At 41.0% G+C, this 25,037-nt stretch overlaps 1 long non-coding RNA gene across 1 annotated transcript; it reads right to left on the minus strand.

Annotated features, from left to right (window-relative positions):
- Positions 1 to 2,225: 2,225 nt before the first annotated feature.
- On the minus strand, positions 2,226 to 24,595 carry LOC143477433 (uncharacterized). Its single transcript, XR_013121551.1, has 3 exons — positions 24,523 to 24,595; positions 6,322 to 6,415; positions 2,226 to 4,147 (listed from the first exon to the last, which is right to left on the minus strand). It is a non-coding gene; the product is annotated as an uncharacterized LOC143477433 (long non-coding RNA).
- Between the last annotated feature and the right edge of the window lie 442 nt (positions 24,596 to 25,037).

Genomic DNA, 25,037 nt, shown 5'->3' on the forward strand with positions numbered 1-25,037 from the left:
CTTGTGTCACACTATCCTCCTCAGTTCAGAGGAACCACCATTCCAACAGAATACCATATTAAAACTATATAACTAAATTACAAATATACCTATGATTACCAAGTTATTACCAGACGTGTGGACTCAAGTCACATGACTTGGACTCGAGTCCGACTCAAGTCACTAAACTGATGACTTGCGACTTGACTTAGACTTACCTTTACTGACTTGGACTTGGAATCGGACACCATGCCAGGCTTCACCACCCGGCCGAAGAAGGGCCAGCGCCCCAGCAAGCGGCGTCACCGGGCAGCTTCCTCCCCCCAGCGCCGCGAAGCCACGCCGACGCTGGAACAGCTGGAGCAGGACCCGGTGTGCGCTGCTCTGTCCGTTTGCTCCGCCCCCACCATGGACTATGGTGGGGAAGGGGAGGAGGAAGAGGATTACCCTCCGTCCGTCAGCTCCGCTCCTGCCGTAGACTACGGTGGGGAGGAGGCGGATTCATACACGGAGGAAGAGGAGGGGTCCTATACTGAGGAGGAAGAGGAGAGCCCTTCCCCCTCAGAGCTCTCCACGGGGACCGCTAGGAGAGGGAGGACTCCTGAGGAAGGCACGTTCTCCAACCCGTCAGAGGTCAGCATCATGGACTACTCCCGGGATGGGAGCCCGGTGGAGTCCATGAGATGGAGCCAAGGCGGGGAGGAGGAGCGGATGGAGATCGACAGGGGACTCCCACACGCGGCGCCCGGCACATTCGCCAACGGAGCTGCACCCGGTGCTTCCACCAGCCGCGCTGCTCCCGGCGCTTCTGCCAGCCGCGCTGCACCAGGCGTTTCTGCCAGCTACGCTGCTCCCGGCGGAGGGTTTGCAGCAAAGGCAGGAGGGGGAGTGCCCACCGCGGCACCAGCAGCTCCCGGTCTCTCTCCCCTGTTAGCTCTCCTCCTGGCGCGCAGCCTGGCGCCTGTTTCATGTGTGTGTGTGCCAGTGTTCGTAAGTCTTCCCGTATGTTTGCCAAACCCCCTTTTCCCGTTTGTGCCTATTTGTGTAAGTGTACCTGTTTGTATGTTTGTGAACGTTCTGTTGTGTTTGTCTAATGTCTTTTCCCCTGTATTCCCAGGGAGGGTGTTCTAGGCGGTTCGTGATGGACACTTCACCGAGGGCGGTCACCTCCCAGACGCAGGACTGAGCGCATCGGATCCGCCCATCGTTGTGGGTTCGGGGCACTCGGTCCTGTTGGCACCCCGGGACGGGTAGTGCCCTTGGAGGGGGCGTCTGTCACGGTGAGGACCCCGGCCCCTCCCTTTTTGGCATGTGTTTACGTTGTCCACGTGCATCATCTGCGTCTGTGGAACTACGTGGTTATGGTTATGTCTTGTGATAATCCGTCTCACCTGTGACTCGTCTCGTAATCACGTGGGGCTAATGTGGTTTGTCTATTTCAGGGGTACTCAACTGGCGGACCGCGGTCCGGATCCGGACCCGAACGCAGTCCTGTCCGGACCCAATCTCATTCCTGATTAACTGGATACGGACCAAAACAAAACCGGAGCATTTATTTCAGGGCTATTGAAAAAACACTCCGTCACGAGTGTTACGTTTGCCACCCCCGCTCAACAACTTACGTTCGCCAACCCTCCCCCCCGCTCAACAACTTACGTTCGCCACCCCGCCGCACCGGACCTCAGGTCACAGGTATCTGCCAAAATTGGACCGCGGACAGTTTTAGTTGAGTACGCCTGGTCTATTTAATGTGCGCTCGCGCAGTGTCCTGTGCTCGTCGTTGTCTAGAGTTTACACGTTGCTGTGTGCGTGTTGTATGTTCTTCGTGCGCTGTCTTGCGCAATTATCGTAGTCAATAAAAGTGATGTCAGTAAAAGGAGGATTTGTGTCTCATCCTTCCCTGCTCCGCCGCGCATCACAGAAATAACCAGACATGTGAACAAGTCACTAAGTTGCAAGTAACAAGTACGTCTCAAGTCTTCACAATCAAGTCTCGAGTCAAGTCCCAAGTCAATACAATCAAGTCTCGAGTCAAGTCCCAAGTCTTAAACTTCAAGTCCTAGTCAAGTCACCAGATGTCATTTCAATATTTAACACAATTGATGCAGTTGATTAGTAGTATATTAAGTTAGTCAGACTAACTTAACGTTTGATGATTTTCGGTTCGCTTGAGTGAGATGCCGCAATTGTCGTCGTCGTCACCTACACCCACCCCCCCCCCCCCTCGCGTCCGTCCGGCCGCCCGTTCCCCGGTATCCGCTTTCGAATTATAATGGTGCCGACCACTGACACAAGTCAAGTTGCTCATGTGGACCCTTGTAAAAGTTAATTTTCGACCCCTGAGTTATCACATCCCAGCTAGCTAGCTAACCATTATAGCATTATGTGAAATATACATAGCAGAGACTTGCTTTTGTTTGTGCAGCCTCAAATGTCGAACAAAGTTTAAAGTGGCTGCATCTCCATCTCTTATCCCGACTCCACATCTCTTGCATGTCACAGTTCTTTTATTCACAACAGCATAATCTTTATGATTGAACAGGAGAATTTTTGGGAGCATGTTGCTTGTCCTCTCCGCAAAAATTCAACACTACTGCCCCTCTCCCCCGATCGGCTGCAGAGCTTCACCTGCTAGGTTACGGATAAACTGAGCTGAGCGGTTCACATTTTATAGCACCATTTAATACAAAATGATCCAGTTATGTGATTCTATATTACTTATTTATTATGTTAAAATAAGGATTTCAAGTCTTAAACGCACAGTCTATTGCAAATACAACCCTGGTCTCAAAGCATTTGTGTCCTCTTTCACCCAAGTTAGCTACGGAAACGTTACACATTTTGTCATTACACAACCTATCCTTAAGCAATGTGTGAACATAAAGACAAAATATGGTGGTTACATCATTAATCATAAGATACAAAAATTTGATATTTTCGAAAGGTTTAATCGTATATGAAAAAGGTCTATCACACGACACTGCATCACACGACACTGCATCACACTGTATGTATTTTACCATTACAAACAAATACAAATATCACAAATAAGCCATTGATCCCTTGAAATACACTATATTGCCAAAAGTATTCGCTCACCTTCCTTGACTCACATATGAGCTCAAGTGAAATCCCATTCCTAATCCATAGGGTTCAATATGACATTGGTCCACCCTTTGCATCAAGAAAAGCTTCAACTCTTCTGGGAAGGCTGTCCACAAGGTTTAGGTTAAGTTCATCAACAGCAGACTCTATTATCCATGTTTTTATGGACCTTGTCATATTGGAAGAGGAAGGGGCCAGCTTCCCAACAGTTCCCATAAAGTTGGAATCATGGAATTGTCTAAAATGTCTTGGTATGCTGAAGTATTCAGAATTTCTTTCACTGGAACTAAGGGGCCAGGCCCAGCTTCTGAAAAACAACCCCACACCATAATCCCCCCTCCACCAAACTTTACACTTGGCACAATGCAGTCAGACAAGTACCATTCTTCTGGCAACCACCAAACCCAGACTCGTCCATCAGATTGCTAGATGGAGAAGCGCGACCACTGTGGCCTACCACTTCCAGGCTGAGTTGCTGTCGTTCCTAAACACTTCCATTTACTTATAATACAGCTGACAGTTGACTGTGGAATATTTAGGAGTGAGGAAACTTCACGACTGGATTTGTTGCACAGGTGGCATCCTATCACAGGTCCACGCTGGAATTCACTGAGCTCCTGAAAGCGACCCATTCTTTCACAAATGTTTGCCTAGGTGCTTAATTTATACAACTGTGGCCATGAAAGTGATTGGAACACCTGAATTCGATAATTTGGATGGGTGAGCTAATACTTTTTGCAATATAGTGTACTTACAGGAATAAATACAACCAAAACCTGATACTTCATGACTTTGTCAGCCTTTGTCACTGAAAGGGAATCTGAAAGAATTGCCTATTAACCATGTCACATAAAGTGTAGCCTACCACATTGACAGCATTTTCCCCACTTGTGTCAGCAGGGGCAGCATTGTCAAGCACTGCACTTTTAATTTATCTTAAATCGAATTTTAAGCATTATTAATTATTTGAATTATTTTTGTTGTTGTTTAAATACGTTTTTTAATTATCTCCTCCAGGTGTATCAGATCTGGCCTGCTCTTCCTTGATTTACTTTTTCAGGACCTGTGGTGGACACATGAAAACCATTTTTAATTTATTGTTAAGATGTTGTGATGGTAACAGCATCCTACATCAGGTGGACTAGGGTTAGCTTCAGAAGTCAGACTGATCATCAGATACTAATATGGCCACAGCTGGAGAAAAGTTACCCAATCTCTAGCTGTCTGAATGTCTCTCTGTGGCAACTTCCATGAATGTTTTTTATGGCAGTGACAGGAAACCTTTAGTAAAATAAATGGTAGGTAGTTGTCCATTGCAAGCAGTAGCTTGATTTTCTAGATGCTGTGTATTTCCTGCCAAAGTAGAACAATCTTGGCTAAACTGTATAATAAACCCAATAGCCTCTCTAATGAAAAGACACCCAAAACAGAGGTTAATAGGGCCTACAGAGTCCAGCTGTCAACTACACCTCATTGTTAAAAGGTCTGTGGGAAAGGGGGATGCTCCAAGAATTCAAAAAAGCCCAAATATTGCTGTTCATTTACTGCTATATGATGAATGACTTTAGTAGGTACACCTGCTCTGTTCTATCATATCTTTCACAGCTGATTCTAAGATGTTATCAACCAATTTGGTGCTAACTACAAGATGACTACACTAGGGTCCCACATCCTGTCTATACTGTGCCATCCTGATGTCTTGGTTTTAGTATTTATTTTTACTATAAATTAAGGATTTCTTGACACCATTGGCTGTACACTGGAGACACATGAGACGTGCCCCCACCACTTTCTGAAATGGCTGATTTTGTTCCCACCACTTTTTGAATATACATTCTGGGTTAGGATTAGTTAGGGTTATGCTTAGTTAAGGTTAGAGTTAGAGTTATGGTTAGTTAGGGATAGAGTTAGGGTTAAAGTTAGTTAGGATTATGGTTAGTTAGAGTTAGTTTGGGTTAGGGTTATGGTTTGTTAGGGTTAACATTAGGGTTAAAGTTAGTTAGTTAGTTAGTTAGTTAGTTAGTTAGTGTTGGGGTTATGGTTAGTTAAGATTAGGTTAGAGTTAAGGTTAGAGTTGTGGTTAGATAGTTAGGTTTAGGGTTAGTTACAATTATTTTTAGTTAGGGTTAGTGTGAAGGTTGGTTAGGGTTGATTAGAGTTAGTTATGGCTAGGATTGAAAGTGCACTCTGGGATTATTAGTGTTTCCTATACTCTGTCTTGCTTGTAATATGCTTGTTGTTAGCATACATCTAAAACTGTTATGTTCCTAATAACATAATCAGAGAACTTTGGTACTTATATATTTTGTTACTCTGGAAAGATAATAAACACAGCACAACATTTATTTTTTAAACAATTTTTTTATCAAAATGAATAGACAACAACTGTACTAACTAAACACACATATGCCAGAGTTATTTGCTTTAAGTATGGCATTTTCTTTTTTCAGTTCAGAAAAACGGATGTAAAAAAATCCAAGTTATCTAATAGGACTATATTGTAAATTAACTAACCTCACTGCAGCTTACACTAAAGCTAACAACACAGCTACCAGAAATTCAAAAATCAAGAAAATAAAATTATTATAAATGCTATGGAATATTTTGAGCAATTTTTTATGCAGTATTATTGTTCTTTTGTTATATAATTTATTTATATATAAATATATAAATATTTATTTATTGAATCTTTGTGACACCCACTGGCAGAAAAGAGAATAACATATTTAAAAAACACATATTGCATAGTTCAAACAAAATCGATTTAAAACTAGGAATGAATTTAACAATTTAAAGATCCTACTTTATTAACAGGACAATTCTAGAAAAAGTGATGAAAGGAGCATTCTGAAATTGGATCCATTGCAAAGAATTATTTTGGGGTGTGGCAGCTGCATTCAAATGAGCAGCACTCACAACTTCTAGTATTACTGTGGTCCGGCAGTGGCCCAATGAGATGTTATTGAATATACCAAATGAATCATGTTTTGCCTCTATTTGATGCAAATGCTAATGTTCTTGCAAATAATCAAACGCATTTGATCACACAGACAAGGCAAGGGAAGGTGATGCCTCATCTATATAGCACCTTTCACACACAGCAGCAGCTCAAAGTGCTTTACATAGCAATAGACAAAGCTTATCACACAGCATTAAAATAAACACAGCAAATTAAAATGATTAAAATGAACACAGCAAATCTGTGAAGGTTTACCATGATGCATGGAAGTCACTCACCGACAGAAGGGCTTCTTTGATGTTCACAGCAGCTGACGTGACTTCCTGTGGTGTGATATATGTTTCCTGTCGTGTGATATATGCTTCTTTGCAGCTGTAAGGGAAACTACATTTAAAATTTTTGTTCCAAGTGGAAAAATGGGCTTTTGTCAAAACCATTTTCTCCAAGGTCCCTTCTTTACTCTTTACAAGGTCTTAGTAATAAATAGTGATTAATTTACTCTCACGTCTTAAGTTTTTGTCATAAGAGGGATGAATATTTTAATGTTATTAATATAAAATGATTTTGTGCACCAGTTGAAGCATGCTTAGTAAGCAGGCCTGCTCAAGGCCTCTCGACACCAAGAAGCTAAAAATACCACCAATCAGCCAGCAGCCCTCTTGGAAACAGAGTTCATCTGCACCTGCAATGATGAAACGTGATCCAACATCAGCGATGACTGCTTCACCAACATCAGCGATGACTGCTTCATCAACATCAGAGATGACTGCTTCACCAACATCAGCGATGACTGCTTTACCAACATCAGAGATGACTGCTTCACCAACATCAGCGATGACTGCTTCACCAGCATCAGCGATGACTGCTTCACCAACATCAGAGATGACTGCTTTACCAACATCAGAGATGACTGCTTTACCAACATCAGCGATGACTACTTCACCAACATCAGCGATGACTGCTTTACCAACATCAGCGATGACTGCTTTACCAACATCAGAGATGACTGCTTCACCAACATCAGCGATGACTGCTTTACCAACATCAGAGATGACTGCTTTACCAACATCAGCGATGACTGCTTTACCAACATCAGCGATGACTGCTTTACCAACATCAGCGATGACTGCTTTACCAACATCAGAGATGACTGCTTTACCAACATCAGCGATGACTGCTTTACCAACATCAGCGATGACTGCTTTACCAACATCAGAGATGACTGCTTCACCAACATCAGCGATGACTGCTTTACCAACATCAGCAATGACTGCTTCACCAACATCAGAGATGACTGCTTCACCAACATCAGAGATGACTGCTTCACCAACATCAGAGATGACTGCTTCACCAACATCACCGATGACTGCTTCACCAACATCAGAGATGACTGCTTCACCAACATCAGCGATGACTGCTTCACCAACATCAGAGATGACTGCTTCACCAACATCACCGATGACTGCTTCACCAACATCAGAGATGACTGCTTCACCAACATCAGCGATGACTGCTTCACCAACATCAGAGATGACTGCTTCACCAACATCAGAGATGACTGCCTCACCAACATCAGCGATGACTGCCTCACCAACATCAGCGATGACTGCTTCACCAACATCAGAGATGACTGCTTCACCAACAGCACCGATGATTGCTTCACCAACATCAGAGATGACTGCTTCACCAACATCAGAGATGACTGCTTCACCAACATCACCGATGATTGCTTCACCAACATCACCGATGACTGCTTCACCAACATCAGAGTTGACTGCTTCACCAACATCAGAGATGACTGCTTCACCAACATCAGAGATGACTGCTTCACCAACATCAGAGATGACTGCTTATTTATGTTATTTTTGGTGGTACAATTGGGTTTAAATAGCACCAAAGAGATTTAGTGCTTATTTGTTGTTTTTTGTATAATAATTCTCTTCCTGGACAACTTAGAAGTACTATAATATACCTGTCCTATACTATAATACTATAATATACTATAATATACCTGTCCATTATTTAATGGTCTTCTGTTAACAATAATAAATATCATATTTATATGATAAACTTCCATGCATTGGTGACATTGCATGGGACATATTTCGCTGTGTATGTGCAAATGTATGTACAACTAAACCACAAAACCCAACATAGATCCTAGCATAGAACCAAACACAAAACCTAAACATAGAACCTAACAAGAACCTAACACAGAACCTAAAAGCTCAACAACTCAAAGTGAGCTTGAGCCTAGCAGACGTGTCTAATGCTCGGCCTGTTTAGCTTGCTCCAGTGTGACTATCCCTGTGGAGTCACTCAGCATCTACAATTTTTACTAAGCTACATAGTCGCTAAAAATCCATCACAGACATCAAACACACATACCATATATTTAACTCACATCATTATTTTTGATTATGTAGTATGATTTAATAGTACAGTAGGCCTAGTCCTCCTACGATGAGTGGGTGTTGCATAGTATGAATGTATGGTTACTTCAGTCTATCAACAATGAGTAACAAGAACATTACTCTTAATTTAATTAATAGAAATTTCTGCTTTAAACTGTATTAACAAGGATTTTTTGAGTGAAACAAAAGTTGTGTGCAAGGCAAAGTGCACCTTCCTACAATTCACAGAATCAAGGAAGTTAGTCTAATCAGTCTGCTTTGCTATATGAACTCATTCAACGAGTGGCAGTTAAGATCAATATTCAAAGATCTCTAGTAAGTCTATGACTGTACTTTCAATATGACAGTATGACTACTCTTACTATGACAGGCACATACAGACATTGACAATGATTCATTGAGGTGTTAATTAATTTGCAATGGCTGAGTAATAGTGAAATGTATGGTAATATTGTTCCACTAAAAAGAGAGAAAAGCACAAATTTATGTGATTCAATTACACATTATTTTTGTTTTTCTTCTCTTATATTTAATTTTCTGTCGACTGTGGACTAAACTCAACATGTGATGTGCAGATGGAAACATTATGGTTATTTTGAGAACTGAGAATGGGCCCCCATACGGAACAAAGAGCCCCTGCTGAAGACAACTGGAAGATACAATCTAGGTCATATGTACAGCAGATCATAACACGGATGACATAAAGGTCAACAGAAGGGCCATGATATGTGGGTTTAAATACCAATACACTAATAAACTTCAAAATAATACTGCATGTTGATTATTTAAATGATTAACTTTGATGCTGGTCTAAACAGCATTTTACTATACCTTTGCCCAGGGGTACCCAGCTTCAGTATATATGATATGACGACATTAGTTGCTCAAAGTGTTCAGTGTGTTGGGGAACAGGATAAAACAAATGAGAAATAAAACTTAAACCATTTTCCCATAAGGGCCTATACAAAACATATCATTACCATCATTACCATGCAACATCAGGTGGGTGTGGAAATTATGTTACAAGTCTTTAACTCAGCATTTGAGGTTTTTTTATCACTGCTACTGTTTACCCTGCAGATCGTCTGAATTTGTATAATCTCTCATATTTTAGGACATGGTGTTTTTATATCATTATTATGATAAATATGATTAAAATATTGTTACATTGCTTATTTTTTATAATACATTTTTATAAATTGTTAGACATGTTTTTCTCTCCATAAATACATATTAATTTGGACATGATTTTCCACAGAAAATAATAGAAAGACCAACATGTAGAAATCTAAGATTCTGACTATGTTTTAGCACCTGTACTTCACATTTTCTGTGAGATTGACTTCTGTGGTTTTGTGGTTGATCCTTGTATGGTGAAATACACTGGGGTTCCAGCAAAAGTGAGACATATAGATCACCATTCAAAACCCAATATGTCTGCCCACGTCCCCAGCTAATAGGAGACAGAGGCAGTCATGGCCTGGCGGTTAGGGAACTGGTCTTTTGACCAGAGGGTCGTGGGTTCGATTCCCAGACAGGCCATGACTGAGGTGCCCTTGAGCAAGGCACCTAACCCCAACTGCTCCCCAGGCGCTGGGCTAGGGCTGCCCACTGCTCTGGGCACGTGTGATCCACAGCCCCCTAGTAATCACTAGTGTGTGTGTGTGTTCTGACTGTACAGATAGGTCAAAAGCGGAGGACAAATTTCGATTGGGGTGTAAAAATCACAATTGACAAAAATATGGCTCATTTCAAAGAACACAAAACAATCCTTCCTATATGCAATAGTGCTTAATCCTTATGGAAATTTACATGTTAAATATCCTCATTGGTCAGCATTATGTAACTATAATGTATGTAGTCTTTACATAAACACTATTAAATATTTATATAGGCACAAGGATAATGAGGGTTCAAAATGTCATACAATGTTTAGACAGAGGTCATAAGTGATATTAAAGTTAATGTATGTAGTCCGGTTAGTGTTTTGATCAGGAAAACGGACTGATCAAAACACTAACCGGACTACATATAATAATTTTAAAGGCTCATTAAAACATAACCAGTGCAATAATATTTTAAACAGAGTGCAATATTTATGTGCAATACCTCTTTTGCTCATATATTCTATTGTTTTGTGTTATTTATTATTATTAGTACTAGTTTAATATATTTAATCTGTATATATCCACTCTTTTTTCTATTACTGTTATGATGCTGCTGGAATCTTAATTCCCCTGAGGGAAACCTCCCAAAAAGGGATCAATAAAAATCTATCTATCTATCTATCTATCTATCTATCTATCTATCTATCTATCTATCTGAAATAAGCATAAATTGCAATTTTACATTTTCTAGTAAAAGAGGGCTGGCCCGATTGTCTGCAGTAAGAGTGACATTGAGAGGAATACTGAATGAAAATATGCTACAGAAGTGAATTCAGTCAGAGTCTGAGAATGGCAGTGTTTGACTATGGAGGTTTTTGGGCATGCTATAATTTCAGTGTGGCAGTGTCTGAATATGGGAGCATTTCAATAAAGCAGTGTTTGGGTGCTGTAGTGTTTGAATAAAGGAGTGTTTGGGTGCAGTAGAGTTTAAATAAAGCAGTGTTTGGGTGCGGTAGCATTGGATTAAAACAGTGTTTGGGTGCAGTGGTGTTGGTATATGCCTATTCTTGAGTATGCCGGTGTTTGTGCATGGCAGTTAGACTTAGTACGTTTATGCAACAAGTCATAGGACCGAAGTTGGCCCACTCACAATGATACAAGCCTCAAAACCTCATATGTCTGATGAGCTCATTCTCATTCTCACACCTCCTCCTTTTGAGCCACCATCTTTCTCCTCTTGAAGCTTCCACTGTGTTACTCATTCCACCCTTTGTCCAGCTGCTTGGACATTTTACACCCCAGTCTCGTTTATCTTTTAATATTCTGTTAGGAATTTTTATTTGAGATGTTACTATTTTGGCTGATATGTTTGGAATTTTTTAAAACTGAAATGGAACATTTCTTTTGCTAGTGCAAAAGTGCTTAAACTTTTTAAAGGAATTACCTATTTGTGTGATCCATAGAGAAGAATTCTAAAATGAAAGAAATGTGTTTTTGAAAAGTAATGTTTGTTTTCAAAACAAAATATAGATATCATATAAATTTATACCAAAAACAAAAGTTACAAAGACAGCTATTTTTATTCCACATACAATCATCTGTCACACCTGATTTATATACTGATATTGTGGTTATAGCAGAACTACTTGTTTCAGGATCTGCTACTGTATCAGGGTTTAGGTCTGGAATTCTGACTTGGTTTTGGCCATGACATTTACCTGAAACATTATGAAGTGAGATTCTGTATTGAGTTTTCATTCTGCTATTTAAACACTGTTTCATTATTATGATATTCTTGCATGACCTAGTTGGATAGTTTCACACTTTGATGCTAGTTTTTTTCATGGTGATTATTCATTCCTTTTATAACACGTGCACGTGATGATCCTAAAAATGTGTAGTGATGTACAAAAGTACACTGATAACAGGGCTGACAAACCAGCAGGGCAACTAAAGAAAGCCACGGGTTTACAGAACATGTGTGGGGAGGTCCTGTACTGCCTTATAGAGTCTGTGTATATATGTGTGTATATATATCTTTAAGTATATTTATGCATGCATGTGTGAACATGTAACATATATCGTTGATCTTGGGTTTTTTCCACAGAAATCATTACATTATTTTTACAAATATGGTTAACACAACAAACTTTATGAGTTCAGCAGCAGATCTGTGCTTTGGTAAATATTATCCACATGTGACATTTAGCTCGACTTTTAAGGTTTAAGCATCAAAGGTGCATGCATTTGTTTGTGAGTAGTTACCCTGTGAAGGTACTGAAGGCGCTACGCTAAGATCATTAGCACACTTGGCCAAGGGAAATGAGTGCATGCACCGTGTGCTGCACGCAGGGTTTGAGCAGCAGTCACGTCCCCCGCACCATCTCTCTGGCCACAGGACGCTACGGTTGCACTCTAAAGCACAGTGAAGCCTTCACACCACCATGAGTGGAGAGGCCGTGACGTCTGGCTCAAGAGAGGAAACGTTCACTTCTGTGTGGAAAAAATTTCCTCATACGTGGTGTTTTTGTTTGTTGGTTTGTCAGTTGGTGTCTTTGTTGGTCTGCTACCAGCCTAACAGACATATTTGTTGTTTATTATTGGTCGGCCCTCTATTTTAGGTCGCTCATGGTTAAGAAAACATTCCAGCTGGTGTAACGTCCAGGGCGGTATGCTCTCACGGCGACGGCTTTGCACTCATCACATGACTTAAACAAAGACCAGAACAACCCCAAAGTGACGTTTGCAACAACTGCAATGCAGTTTGCTAAAGGAGATCAATAAAAATGTTCTCTCTGTCAACGTTAATGTCATCCTGATCTGTACCAAAAGCCATTCTCCTCCCTGCTGCCTCAGACACTGACATCACAGAAAGGGTTCAAATGTAACCAGTAATAATATACCCAGGAAAGTGTGTGATCTTAATGAACAACACTTTAGTCATATGAGCCATTTTTGCTTTTAAAATAACACCAAAAATAGCAGCAACAAAAAAACAAATTCCATTTTTACAGACCACAGCACTGCAGTATACACCAGTCAGTTATATGTGAGTGATTGTCACTTTTTTGGGAAAATCACAGCCTGCAGTGCTTTTTGTAATGTTGCACAATATCACAATGTGCTTTTGTTCAGGGTGGCTCCAGCAAGCTAACAGTTGGACTTTGGGCCACAGAATAAAGTCAACTTTCATATCTTAATAAGCCAGTTATTCCTAAGGCCCCATAAGCAGGCAACTGGTTAAGGGTCTATTGAAAGATGGGGCACTTATTCCACCATCACAATCAGCAAAATGAGTGAGGCTTGAATGTGTCCAGAAATATCTGCTCCATGGAATCAATAGCGTGATTGATGTATTCATGAATTACATATACTGATTTGCCTCATAACACTTTGTTACAGTAAATGCCAGTTTAAATAATACAAGCAATAACCAAAAGTAGAGTTCCCATCATTCATAGACAATACATACATAGTTTAAAGAAACTAGAATTGCAAAAACACCACAAATTAAACAAGTTATTCATAGCTTCCTCTGCTCCACCCTGTGAGTCCTGTTACGGGCGCACACAGTGTGCTAGGGACTGATGATGCTTTTATTCCACACCCACGTGGAAAATCCTGTAGAAATGTTACTTTGGTGCTACAAGTGGGTACATGTGTTAGTAGAGCATGCAGCACTGATGGTGTGGACATTTCGCACAAGCCTTCTGCGTCAGCTACTGAGTAATCCTTTGAGACAAATCTTAACATGTTGATTCCACAGATTACCTGTACACTGAGCATAAGCAGTTGTGTTGTTCATCTAAGTACTACATGATCAGATTAAAGTAAAACCCTGGAGCTCCTATGGACATTATTTCATCATTTGATCCTGATCCTGTTTAAGTTTTGACTTAGATGAAAAGAGACAAATAAACCCACATGAACTGTGAGTATTATGATCTGATGCAGTGGTACATTTACAAGTTTCTGATCATTGAAGCTAGCAGACTGCCATAAGAGTTTTGGGTATATGATTTTTGTCTGCATGATGTAGTCATTTGTGGCTTATTTTTATTGTGCTACCGAGTAAACAAAACTTGCCACACCAAACACCAGTAATTAACACCTCACCCTTTGTCACAGAATGGATTCTCCACCCTGACTACATTGAGACTAACTCTGCATTTTCGATGGCTGGTGGAACCAGTTGTCATCTGTCCTGTTGAGTCTACCATAGAGTCAGGTCCTCAGTTCTCCGTTCTGACCATGCGGTCTGCCTCACTTCTCACATGACTACACTCAGCACTTGACCTTTGACTTCAGCACTTATATGTAGGCCATTTGCTTATTAGTCAGCCAACGCAGCCAAGACATCATTATAGCTTCACCTAATCATCACTGCCCACCTGAGCAGTTGATCAAAACAGTTGTTGACATAAAAAGACCTTAAACTTACCAAAAATAATAAGCATAGGAAAGACTAAGAATTTAAAGCAAGATGTTTACAGAGCCTGGGCCCAGAGCTCTAGGGGTCTGCTGAAGGTTTATACAAGCACAACACTGGGGCAAGACAGGAACATATATGTTTCAAATTGAAAATACAATCATGCAGCAAAGGCTGGTTACCAAGGTGATAAAGTGATGAATCTACGGTTAATGAGAGAAGTGCCTGAACATTTCTGACTCACTGTGGTCGGCACTTCCACATTCACATCATGTGACTGTGTGTCACACTGTGGCAGAACCTGACAGAGAGACACACGAATGCAGCAGCAGAGCAACTATCCGCAGAAACATGGCACAATAAATACAAGAAATACACTCTATATGCTTTTACGTTATGCTTGTAGCAGCAAAGCACTTCTGTGGGATAATACTGTGTGTGAAGCATGGCTTATAATATAAACATCAAAACCGTTACTATTAATATAGCACTATAGCTTCTTGCAGTTTTGGGCAGAGTCAAATCTTATTTTATCTTTTATCATTATGAATAAGGCAACACAGTAACCTTATTATGCTTGTCTTAAAAATAAAGCTAGCATGACAATGGACAAATACAGTGGAGGAATGCTGTGGGACTAGATATGTGACTAGACAGAACACTACGGGTGAAATACCTCTGTGTTGGTTAAAGACAGGATCTTTGTGTCACACTGCTCATCAGCGCAAACGAAGAGCAAAGAGCAGTGACTATTGAACTGATGTGTAACCTTCAACTGTACACTTCAGGAGAGCAACGGTTAAAAAGGCAAAGTTGAACTTTTCAGGCAACTTTTTTGTTTTTTTACCTTAAGGCAAAATATGTGATAATGGAAAGAAATGACTCAGAGTGTCTTAAATTAATAACACTGCTTGTAGTAATTTAAAGTCCCCAAGACAATAGAAAATCAATTCACTCATAGTACAATCATCTAAGTCTCACCATGACTGTCATGTACCGTCATGTACATGCACTCTTCATTTTAGGCAGGCACAGCCTGGGCAGGACGCTGCTTTAACAGCCTCACTGTGAACCAGATTCAGCAAGTCCGCAGTATTTTACATTTAGATGTTCCCATTCAGGACAGAAGCTTGACAAACACCATCCAGATGACACATGTTTACAAAATCAGAGGCACTGACTTTTTAGCATCCAGGCACAAATGTTTGCTCATGACACGTGTCTTTTGGCAAAAAGAATTGCCAAAAACAATCAGGAACAAAATCTGATGCAACAGGATCAGGTTCAAGAATAAATTCAAATAACAGATTTGCAGTCTCAGAATCTAACTTTCACGGAATTCCAACCTCTATGGACTTGCACCAAGATAATTAATTAATAATTCTCATTTGAACATAATGTTTTCCTTAAAACGTCTAAGCAGCTCATTGCAAAAGTAGTCATTCCAGTGTTCTCATACTGATTTAGCATAAACAGAGCATAGTAATTAGGACTTAGTACTCTCTGCGTAGATCACTGAAATGGACCTGAAATGTCCTGGTCAGGGTCTGGCTCTACATTTGGATAAACAGAATTCCATCTGTCCTGCTCGCAGGCTGTGACCAATGGCACCCAGCTATATTTCACTGGCAAATGAAAAGACATTCCAGATGATGAGCTGTCCCAGAAACCAGGGAAATGAGGACCATGTGGAGATAAACCCTCAGCTACATTCCAGCAATGAATAATTCACTGGTGGAGACACCATAACTCAGAATAACTTTAGCCTGAAAAACCTGGTGTTAAAATCATCTTGCATATTCTACATGCAGAAAGTCTGTAAAATTGTTAAGATTAGGGTCACATAAGCATACATACATGTTTAAACACAGTAAGATCCTACAGTCTATTCTAGTACCGTCTACAGTGCAGTGTAAATCGGGAACATATGGTATGTTTACATATGTCAAGCACATGAATCCAGAATATTTTAGTGTGTGCATGTATGTGCGTGCGTGTGCGTGTAATGTGTGTGTGTGTGTGTGTGTGTGTGTGTGTGTGTGTGTGTGTGTGTGTGTGTGTGTGTGTGTGTGTGTGTGTGTGTGTGTGAGAGAGAGAGAGAGAGAGAGAGAGAGAGAGAGAGAAATGGTTCTGTGATAGGTCATAGCCTACCAAATGCATTGTTTCACAACATGCTGGTGTTAGTTACGGAACTGGAGGAACACACTGTGTGTGCTATTCTGTAATGATCATTGTGGTATAATAGTGCAGCCTGGACATGCGTTAGTCTGCAGGCCAGGAGATGAGTCAGTGTAAACCCCGCCTCCCTATGATGGCCTCCAAATGGTGCACAATGTTCACCAGTTCACATGTTCACCAGCGATGGTTAGGGTTAACCCTAACACCTAACACCTAACCCCCAACGCCTTGAGAGTGCTATGGCCCAGTCAGCAGTGGTGCTGTTGAACAGTTGTTGAACAGTTTGAGCTAGCTGAACTAACATATATTCTGCCTGGCAACAAGTGATCCACTGGCTCCACTTGTACAGCTACCAGTATTTTTAATAAATTCTGAACAGCAACAGGTGTTTCTAATAAATAAACATTTATTTTTAAAACTTTTTCTATTAAATTACTAAACATCTGTCACACAATATGAAACAACTTCACAGGTTCACTATAGGATTAAGACTTATTTTTAACAGCAGTGTCACTACAAAGTCTTGTCTAATCAGAAATGCTGATTAGAACCAGCTGTTGCTAAATATGTGCCAATCTACTATACTGTCAAATGTAAAGAATAAACTCTGAATATTCCCTCCTCTTTATGAATGTCCTATTTTCAAAACACTTTTGTGGGGCTCATTTTGAGCTCTGGTGTGTAAGAATCACCAGTATAACCCCAACCATAACCCTAAACCTAATCCTAAACCTAACCCTATTCCTAGCCTCCCTAGTGGCAGCTGACTCGAGTATTTGTTTAACTATAAATTTCATCAATGTATAAAAATAGTGTTAACATGGTGAAGCAACTCTGACCAACAATCTGTTAACACCTCATGCGTTGTTGTCTTCACACAAGCCTTATGAAGTTGGAAACTTCATGAATTTGACATTTGCTAACAAAATACACTTGAGTCACATCAGTATGACAATGTAGTGCACACAAAGACAAAAGCCACGTATCCAAGTCATGGGATGTTTAATCCAGAGCAAACTTCCCTGGCAATAACAGAAACAGGTTGTACCTGTTATTTGTGACTATGATGCCTTACCGGATCAACTAACCTATGGTTGTACTTACGTAATGGAAGACACACCCAGTTCCCTGGCAGAATGAGCTTTGTTTTTCATGGTTGATAAAAATCCCAGATAAAAACAAATGCTGAGTCAAGTTCTTCAACACAATACCACACAACACAATTAGTATTAAACTAATAGACTCAGAACATTAAACTAATATACTCAGAGTGTTAAACTAATACACTCAGAATATTAACCTAATAAACTCAGATTATTAAACTAATACACAGAATATTAAACTAATAAACTCAGAAATTTCTTATTATGGACATATGCAGATCTTGCTTTCCAAAGCACAGTGCACAATGAAAGTCAAACTGTATTAGTTTACAGATGTATAGTTTACAGTGTCCCTTGCAGATGAACCTGTTGGCTCCACAGTAGACAGACTGGGCCAGAGGACAAACATGCAGGAACTTCAGGGACAGACTTCAAAACAGACAAGAGCTGCAGTTGTTTAGCACAGCATAGAAAAAACACAAGTAGCTTGGTTTGGAATGCACAGGATGGATTTAGTGAAGAAGACAGCGTGTCACAGTGCTCTGTCACTGATTTTAGGTGACTACTGCTTAATTGCAAATAGCAAAAGTGATTCTGGTTCTAACCATATAAAAGATTTAGAGCAGATCAACTTGTTCAGACCTTTGGCAAAAATCTTTAAAATGTACAGCATTTAAACTAAATTTAATTATTTATAATGAATACATGTACTCTGTTCTAAATTATTTTATGCTGATGTCATTAGGCCAGCCAAACCATCACTGAAATATAATTTAATGGGAAAAATAACAATTTCTCCAAGGTTTATCTGACTCCTGATTTCAAATTAGATGCTCTCTAAACTATGTCAACATAAACACTGGAAAGTCAAAGTCCACTTTTGGGGATCAGGAACATTTCTATGTGGTCTTGGTGAGCTTGGAAAAAATGAAAACTTGAAATTAAACAGCACCGCCAGTGGCTGCTGAGAAATTATGTTTTTAGCCAACTGGGTTAGTTTGGGTTAACCCTTTAACCCCTACGCCATAACCATAACAATAACAGCTAACCATATAACCCTAACCCATTTGTTAGCTTTTCAGCAGCTTCTAAAAGTCTAGCAGGAGTAGGGCCAAGGGGTTCTCTTCCCTCAGATCTCTAAGCCCTGAGATGTCCAGGAACCATAACCCCTAAGATATCCAGAAATGCTCATCAGGATTTCCTCCAGAAAAATTCTATGGTACCTACCCTGTAAGAAAAAAACATACTCGCAAAAGCTTAACAAAGCAGACTTTAATTAGATAAGCAATTTCCATACTGGAATCCCTTTCAGAGACGTTCTTAGGAATAGTGTGACTCAAGGGCTAGACAAGCACACCTCTGAATGCCAGTCACAGTGCAGAAGTCACGCCACAGGAAGCTGGTGTTCTTGGCCAACAGTGTCCTGTTTGCTCTGCACCATAATAAGCGAACAGTCACATGTTTGACTGCAGTGTGTCTGTGATAAGATCTTATGTATGTATGTGTACACAGAACTGAGTACTGGTGCAAGTCAGCAATGTTTGCTCTCTCCAGATGGGTTTTTGGACATCTGACCTGGTTCGTAGTGCTAAACATACAGTGTGTGTGTGTGTGTGTGTGTGTGTGTGTGTGTGTGTGTGTGTGTGTGTGTGGCTACAACTGACATCAGTAAAACCAGCTCTCGGCTAAAAGCTTAACAGATAAAACCAATAGATAAAACCTTCACCTCCATTTTAAGGCCTAGGTCATAAGATTTGCTGAAGTGTGCAAATGACAATGGAGTGAGTAGAATGTGTGTTTTCACTCTCTGTGCAGGTGAGTATGTGTTTGGAAGCAGTTTTCTGCCAGTTTTCTGCCAGGTCTGCTCCTGTGTGTGAGTATAACGTGTTGTGATACCTGCTCCTGTGCGTGAGTGTATCGTGTTGTGATACCTGCTCCTGTGTGTGAGTATAACGTGTTGTGATACCTGCTCCTGTGTGTGAGTGTATCGTGTTGTGATACCTGCTCCTATGTGTGACCGTAAGGCGTTGTGATACCTGCTTCTGTGTGTGAGAGTAACGTGTTGTGATACCTGCTTCTGTGTGTGAGAGTAACGTGTTGTGATACCTGCTCCTGTGTGTAAATATAAGGTGTTGTGATGCCTGTTCCTGTGTAGGAGTATGAGGTGTTATGATACCTGCTCCTACGTGGGAGTGTGAGGTGTTGTGATACCTGCTCCTACGTGGGAGTGTGAGGTGTTGTGATACCTGCTCCTACGTGGGAGTGTGAGGTGTTGTGATACCTGCGCCAGTGTGTGAGCGTAAGGTGTTGTGATACCTGCTCCAGTGTGTGAGCGTAAGGTGTTGTGATACCTGCTCCTACGTGGGAGTGTGAGGTGTTGTGATACCTGCTCCAGTGTGTGAGCGTAAGATGTTGTGATACCTGCTCCTGAGTGGGAGTGTGAGGTGTTGTGATGCCTGCTCCTGTGTGTAAGTATAAGGTGTTGTGATACCTGCTCCTGTGTGTGAGTGTAAGGTGTTGTGATACCTGCTCCTGTGTGTAAGTATAAGGTGTTGTGATACTTACTCCTGTGTGTAAGTATAAGGTGTTGTGATACCTGCTCCTGTGTGTAAGTATAAGGTGTTGTGATACTTACTCCTGTGTGTAAGTATAAGGTGTTGTGATACTTGCTCCTGTGTGTAAGTATAAGGTGTTGTGATACTTGCTCCTGTGTGCTGGCTCCTGTTTGCTCTTTTCACGTACAGTGGCACTTTCCTCTGCCATGACTATCAACAGAGAGGTGGTGCTAAATGCAGAAAGTACGTGCGAGAGAGGCCGACAGCAGTTCCCTGGGGGAGGAGATGGGAGGAGGGGGAGAGGAAGTTCGAGGGGCAGAGGGAGATGGGAGGAGGGGCAACGGGAGGTGCAACGGGAGGTGCAGGGGGTGCAGAAGGTTTAGGGGAGGTTCGGGAGGTAAGGACATCAATCATTTCTGAAACAGAGCAGTGAAGCTCAGGAGGGACTAATTCAACATTCATGCTGAACTTTAGGGAAATACACTTTAATCAAATTAAATTTCAGACAATATTACATTCTAAGAATACAACCGACATCTGGTACGATAACAACAGATCAACTCAGGTGAAATGAGTGCAAAAGCAAGGACCAAGCACCGAAGTACTTCAAAGACTATCAAGGCTTATTCTACCTATAGACATATTCTACCTGTAAACATTTTCTACATGTAGGCATGTCCTATCTGTAAGCATGTTCTACCTGTAGACATGTTATACCTGTAAGCATGTTTTACCCTTTAAACAGTTTCTACCTGCAAGCATGTTCTACCTGTAAACATGTTCTACCTGCAAGCATGTTCTACCTGTAAACATGTTCTACCTCTAAGCATGTTCTCCCTGTAAACATTTTCTACCTGTAAGCATGTTCTACCTGTAAGCATGTTCTACCTGTAGGCTGGTCACACATTCTTCACTGAGTGCATACTTTTCCTTTAAAAGGAGTCAAATGACTGTGTAGGAGCAGAGAGCTCTGTTATCAGAGAGCAAGCCAACGTTGACAGGCAGAATAGTGCAGAGATAACACATGCACATGGATGAAAGTATGAGGCAGGGAGTGACGCACGGCAGACTCACACACCCACCCTTATCCTGCCTGACCTCGATCTGTCTCTCCCTCTCTTTCTCATTCTCTCACACGTCTTGCTCCGTGGCTGCATTCCTTCCTCATGTCACGCTTAATCTTTTCCAAAACAGAAAAAAAAATTACCACTCAACTCGAGGTTACCCCAATCCTCTACTAAATGTACTTAATTAGCTTTGATGCACCAAATTATGCCTTAATTTGCCATAATTAATATTCATACGTATTGTCTTTAACACTGCAAATCATTTCACAATATTACTTTTCTTCTTATCTGTCTATATACTTCAGATTGAGGGAGGAAAGTTCCAAGACTGCAGACGGGCCCGTGGAGTTCACGGTGTTCAGCCTGGGTCTTTCTTCTCCCTTTCCCCCCTCACTTCCTGTTTCTTTATTTCTAACTCTTCCCCTACAGCCCTCCTCTCTCCTCCTTTACCCCCCCCCCCCCACAACCCCTCCCCACCCCAACCCTCTCTCTCCTACCCCTGAAATGTATAAAATCACGTGCTCCATGGTATAAGAAGAAAGCAACTGCGTACATATCATCTATCCTCTGCCTTTGTGTATAGTGTGTGTGTGTGTGTGGGGGGGGGGGGGGGGGGGGGGGGGCACAGTGTCAGGAGTTCAAAAGCTTTAATTAACCTGAGATGTAAATAAAATTCAGGGCTTAGGCCCCTAACCATGCAATAGCAACGCCCTAGCCACACCCTAATAATGCCCCTGTTCATTACTATAAGGAAATTAGAATTACTTTTGAATTACTTAAGACAGATTACATAAATGTATTACCTTTAGATTTCATAAATGCACAAACCCGATGCACAAACGCAGGAATATAACCAGAGAGATATAAGTAAACTCCTCTCTGAGCTTTTTACATTACAGCAACAATATAATCTAAAGACAACAAAACAACGGAGAGATGTGATCTAACATATATGTGGCTAAGAGTTGTATGCACATCTATGACATGAAGATAGAGGAGTGCCGATAGAGGAGTCACACTCCTCGGGGCAGGAGCTCACTCTTGGCTGGCAGATTCTGCACCCAGCTTTGAGGTCCATACCACGCTCGTATGCGAGTTCAGGGCTGAAACCTTCCCACGGAGGAGCAGCCCTGTGCAGGGACCCAGATACAACAGTGACTTCACAAATGATGGAGACGAGTGAATCTTCCCCACAGCTTCAGTCTGTTTAACACGTTTAGTGTATTTTAGTTCCTGTCCTACATGAACAAAACAACGTCATGTCCAAGGAGGACAATAACAAAGGTCTCTCCATGGCCATGCCTCCCGCCTCCTATAAACTAGTTAGCCTACCGTGGTTTGTGTGTGTGTGTGTGTGTGTGTGTGTGTGTGTGTGTGTGTGTGTGCCTGTGTGTACATAACCATGATGGCTATGTAGAGGAAGAGTAATGGTATTTTGTGGATAAAGCTAACTCTGTTCCTCAAAGAATATTTCACACCACCGAAAGCTGTTTCAGAGTGCTGTGTTAAGTCTAAGGCGCTCCAGAGACAGCAGTGATGTGAAGATGTGAGAGACACAAACTTCACTTTGATTGTGAATAACGCAAACACGATACAGTCACTAACAGATTTAGAAGAAAAGCAGGCTGTTTTCTAAATCGTAGCAGCATATTGCACAAGCAAATATTTTAATTTAAAAAAGTTTTCAGTGTTTTACAAAACTGCTCAAGACACTTTGAACAAATGGGGAAGCTGAAACAGTGATTTTCACCTTATTTGGGAAGTGTGTACTTGTTATTTTGTTCCTCAAATATTCCTTGACAAATGACAATTTTATGCTGAGGTCTTCTTAATTTTGTCAGAACAAAATTGTTACACTGTCAATAAAGAAAAAAGGGCACCGTAACGAAAACACCCTGGGCTGCTCTAAACCCAGGTGTGACCAGGACAGACTACCATTACATTGACACAGTACTATACATAGCATAATACTAAAAGTGACTGCACTATAACTGACTAAGGAAAAGAAAGACAGGTGCTTTCCCTCTCAGAGGTTTGTAAATATGGGCTCAGGCCCAAAACCACCACCCACTCCAGCTGAGTCAGGCCTGAGTTATATTTATGAGGTCATCCTAAAGACAAGAGGGCCTGAGTCGGCTGCTCTGGCATGAACACACAACACACTACAGGCCTGACTGATCACTACTGTGACAGACATGAAGATCTTCTTTGGTAGAGATACTTCCCAGTTTCCCAGAAGGGAAACAGAAGTTAAAGGCCTCAGTCAGCAGGTCAGTGAATATGATTGAAATAGGGTATTAGTTATTACCCACACCAGCTGAAATGTTTTACTTATTTAAATACAAAAATCTCATACTACACAGATTTGTTCTGTCTGGCCCAATATGCATTTACACTATAAAACCACTTGTTTTGTCAGACATATTACACACATACATTTACATACAAAGGGCCATGCAACATAATTATGGCAAAAAAGAGGTGTATACAATGAATAAAAACCTACACACATCCGACTGTTATGATGTGATGCTGATTTAGTGTTCAGTCCTAAAACACATACAAACCTTATTAAACACATATAAAACAAAAATGTGATCACTGTAGTGATTAGAGAATGGAATCTATATAATAAATAATTGGCGCATCACTTTAAGACAACCTGAAATCCAGAGTTGTATAATCCAGGTTCAGAAAGTAAAAGTCCTCACCAGGATTTTGCTCAAGCTTGTTAGATTTTCTAATTAGTGCAATCCTGGTAAAATTAGTGGAATTAACACAATCCAGGAAGCCTGAGCAAAATCCTGGTGAGGACTTTTACTTTCTGAACCTGGATTATACAACTCTGCTGAAATCTATTTGCTTACAGATTTTCCTTCCCAAGTTTGCTGTGTGACAGAGGTATATTCCACAGTTGTGTGACATCTGGACTGATTTATCACCACAGTATACCAGTAAGACCTTCACACTGCAATCGTGACCTTGCCCAAGTAACACTCCCTCCTTATATCCTCAGTCCATGTGAAGGGTGTATTGGATTTAGGTTATACATTTCACTGATAAGATGCTACATCCACGTACTGGTGGACTGTGTTTGCTAACATGTTCTTGTTTTCTCCAGCTTACCCAGCCGCTGGTAGCCAATGTGAGTGAGTTTCCATATTCTCAGGACAGCAATAAGGAACCCAAGCAGGATCAGAAACCTAAAGAAAGCAGAACTCTGAGAAAACCGTTCACGTCACATTCCAGCTGAATTTAGACAAGTTAAAGGAGAGAGCACTATCTGTACCTTAGCATGTTACTGTACTATACATGTGAAGGCAGGATAACCTTCACTATACTGTTACTGTACTATACATGTGAAGGCAGGATTACCTTCACTATACTGTTACTGTACTATACATGTGAAGGCAGGATTACCTTCACTATACTGTTACTGTACTATACATGTGAAGGCAGGATTACCTTCACTATACTGTTACCGTACTATAAATGTGAAGGCAGGATTACCTTCACTATACTGTTACTGTACTATACATGTGAAGGCAGGATTACCTTCACTATACTGTTACTGTACTATACATGTGAAGGCAGGATTACCTTCACTATACTGTTACCGTACTATACATGTGAAGGCAGGA

Source organism: Brachyhypopomus gauderio, chromosome 16, assembly GCF_052324685.1.
Source record: "Brachyhypopomus gauderio isolate BG-103 chromosome 16, BGAUD_0.2, whole genome shotgun sequence".
Taxonomy (NCBI): Eukaryota; Metazoa; Chordata; class Actinopteri; order Gymnotiformes; family Hypopomidae; genus Brachyhypopomus; species Brachyhypopomus gauderio.